The following is a 3,511-nucleotide window of genomic DNA, read 5'->3' as shown; positions in this document are numbered from 1 at the left end:
CCGGCGCCGGCCCCGGCCGACCTGGATCCCGCGGGAGCGGGAAGGGAGGTGCTACCATTCTCCTCCCCTTCCACCCGCGCGGCCCCGAATTCCGCGAGTCAGGTGACCGGGTCCCGCGCTCGGGCTGGGACCTGCGGGAGGTGCGCCCGGCCCCGCCCAGCAGCCGCCCACCCCCGGGCCCGCGCGCCCTCGGGCTGGGTGGCTTCTAACCCACTGACCCAAGCGCCCTTCCCCGTGGGTCTGTTCCATCACCTTCACCTGAGGTCGGTGGGAAAGCCGGTGCCCTGACCCCTGTGTGGAAGACCGACGAGATCCGAAACAGGATTCGTTTCTGGTTCTCTTCCAAAGTCGTGCGGGCGTGGGGGTGTTTTAAGCGCCTTCTAGCCCATGTCAGATCGGTTGTGTTTTCCCAGAGCGCTGAACAGAAAGTAAGCTAAAATGTACTCAGACACTCTGGACAAGTTGGCTGCAAAGACTGTTTTGCAACCGTCACCAGGAGTCCGGCGAAAACTCCGGCGTTAAGTGGTGCTCTGCTCTGGAGTGAGAAAGGAGACATCGACAGCCGGCACTGAATCTTGTCGGGACACTGCCCTCAAGAGTGCTGTCTGGACGCAGAGCCAGATGGCCTCATTCCGCGGTACCCGTCAGCTTCTCTCCCTTCCCCGGCGGGGTCAGACTGGCATTTGATACACCTCCTTTCTCTCCGAGGACCTCAAAGCCTTCCTGGGGGCGCTAACCAGCTAAGGCTTAGAAAGTCCTGATCCACCAAAGCCCCTCCCTTCTCCGAGTTAACTGTATCCTCTGCGCAGGGCAGGAAACTTTCGAGAATAAATAAGTGGTATGAGCCTTTCCTGGTGGGACCCAGTCTAAATCGATTGAAGCCCGTTCCCGCGGAATTGAAATTCACCCTGACATTGGCTCTACCTTGTTATCTACAGGCAGACTTTATCTGTCCTGCCCACGCCTCCCTCTCCTCCTCTGCCCCCCAACACAGATACATCCCTTACATCAGAGATTCCGTAGAGAAGTGGTGAATACCCAGTGTAAGGCGAGGTGCGTGGTTCTCTTCTCGGCCTTTCTCCTGACTCATATAAAATCTTGCTCTAAGAGAAATGTGAAGTGGCCAACTTTTTTTGGCTTAATGCTGGCATTTTCTACAATGCAGTTTTTCTTTGTGGTTCAGAGTAATGGTGTACAGTAGAGTATTTAGAGGAGAACAATACTGCTACTTGTGAGCCTTCTGTTCTGCATTCATCAAATCAGTCTTGTTCCGACCCACCTGGTGCAGCAGACCTCTGGGATCCTGCTGCAGGCACGCCCCTCAGCAGTGTATTTCAGTAGATCCACTCTGTCTGGGGTGAATCCTCTCACCTCCTGCACGTTTGGCTTGTAACCCCTTTCTTGTTTGCATAAATAAATAAATCTTTTTTTAAAAAATGATGTGCTATCAATGCAAAACACACAGGTTTCAAAGACAGGATGAAAAAGAAAAGTGTCTCTGATAATTTTTATTACTGAATGCATACTGCAATGCTAATATTTTGTATAGATTGGGTTAATTGTATTATTTATTGACACTTTTTAGCATGTGTGGTTAACTAGGAAATTAAAAATGACTGCGATTGGGGGGGTTAATGTTAACAGCTAACGCACATTCAGTATCTACTCTGCAGCAGGCACTTTTCTAAGTGATCTATACATGAACTATAATGGCTATATGCTTAAGTGACCCATCCGAAGCTAAAAGCATAAACTGAAACTTTCCTGAGCAAACTGCGATGTTAGACAATCCCAGTGTTAGGTCATTTAATCCTGAGGGCATGTGCCCTCTGGGTGTATGAGGGGACTGGGGCACAGAGAACTCAAAGAACTTTCCCAAAGTCACACAGCTGGGAAGTCGCACTTTGGGAAGGACAGTCTGGTTCTAGAGCCTTCAGTCCGGCTTTGAAATACCTTCTCTTAAAAGCAACTATGAATTGAGAACTTAATAGAAACAAAGTTTTTCTTAATCCTTTCAGCAACTTGGACAGAGAATTAGCCTGTTTGTAGATGTGGAAACTGAGTTTCAAAGAAATCTAGCAAACTTGTCCAAATCCTAGAATCAGAGGGTGAAGCCAGGAATCAAAGCTGGGACCGCCCACTCTGGAGCATCCCTCTCCTCCACTACTCTTTATTGCCTCTGACCCACTTTTAGTCACAAACCACCCTCAGATCCATCTCATTACTTCTCCCCGTTCCAACAGAGGGCTGGGTCAACCAGGACTGGAATCCAGGCAGCATGCACTGGGAACCAGCAACAAACACCAACCACTCAAACTTGGTGGTCTCTCCCTTCCCAGAGGAGCATTTTAATAGCTGTGTATGCCACCACATTGCTTGTTCTGCTGGGTTCCAGAAAATATTCTCCCAGTGAGTGGGCAGAGGAGGGGTGTTGTAAATTCAGGAACGTCCAGAAGGCAGTTCCTTGGGGTTCTCAGAAGACTAAGGGAAGAGCTTTCCCAAAGCTCCACGATCAGAAGCAGTGACGTAGCATTAAGTCCACGCGGGGTGTTCCTGCATTCTCTGCACTGCGTCACCATCCTGGCAGCCATTCAAATCACCTGCCTTTAAAAACCGCCACTAGCCTTGGCCACATACCATGGGATTCTGATGAAAGTAGTTTGGTGTGGGGTACAGACATTGGCATTTTATATTCTTAAAGCAAGCCTCCATCTTTACTGGCTGTTGCAGCCCTGCCTGGAGCGTCTGGCTCTTGAATTAGCATTGCAAGTGCAGTGAGATTAGGTGAAGAGAGCGGGTGGGTGGGTCTTGCAAGAGGCCTATCAAATGTAGATGCTTCAGAAAGATTTCTTGAGAGAGTGAGACTTAAGCATTGTTTTTATTGGCTTGGTCTACTAGTTTTCTGTGATGGCATTAAACCTGGGTCTTGAGATTTTTGTGCTGTTCATTGAAAGCAACTTCAGTCTATAATTGTGTTCTTTCCTTATCCAAATAGTGTGCTCATACATCTGTGTATTGCTTTTGCTGATGAGTTATTCTGCATCTGTTAAGGCTTCCCGTTTGTTTTTGTTTTTTTTTTTTTTCAAAGGTTTTGTAGTCACTGAGCTTCTGTTGCTCATTTTCACTTTCTCATTGGTGTTTGTTCTCTTTAAAACCCTCAGTAGACTACATGAAGTGGATCGTTTGTTGTTTTTTGTTGTTTTCAGAATGGGTCTTTCTACTGTGTGATTGAACATGTTGAAGACAGGTCTTCTACTGCCGACTCAGTGCTTCAGATATATTATCACATGGCCGTGGAGATAATTAACAAAATGCCACAGGCCCTTTGTTTTACTTTGATACAATTCTTCACTGATCCAAATATGCGCCTGAGCAGGTTTCTCATGTTCAAGATGAAGGTTCTCCAAGGCAAAGTTAGCACTCTTCTCTGGCCTCCACTTTCAAAGAGAATCCTGTCATTTTTGTTCTAGACTTCCTGTTTGAATTTCAGAACAAGAAAATGAAGACCATG

Source organism: Condylura cristata, unplaced genomic scaffold (genome assembly GCF_000260355.1).
Source record: "Condylura cristata isolate star-nosed mole 26May11 unplaced genomic scaffold, ConCri1.0 scaffold00007, whole genome shotgun sequence".
In the NCBI taxonomy this organism is placed as follows: domain Eukaryota; kingdom Metazoa; phylum Chordata; class Mammalia; order Eulipotyphla; family Talpidae; genus Condylura; species Condylura cristata.
The sequence above is the reverse complement of the archived record's forward strand: the minus strand, read 5'-3'. Positions refer to the sequence as shown.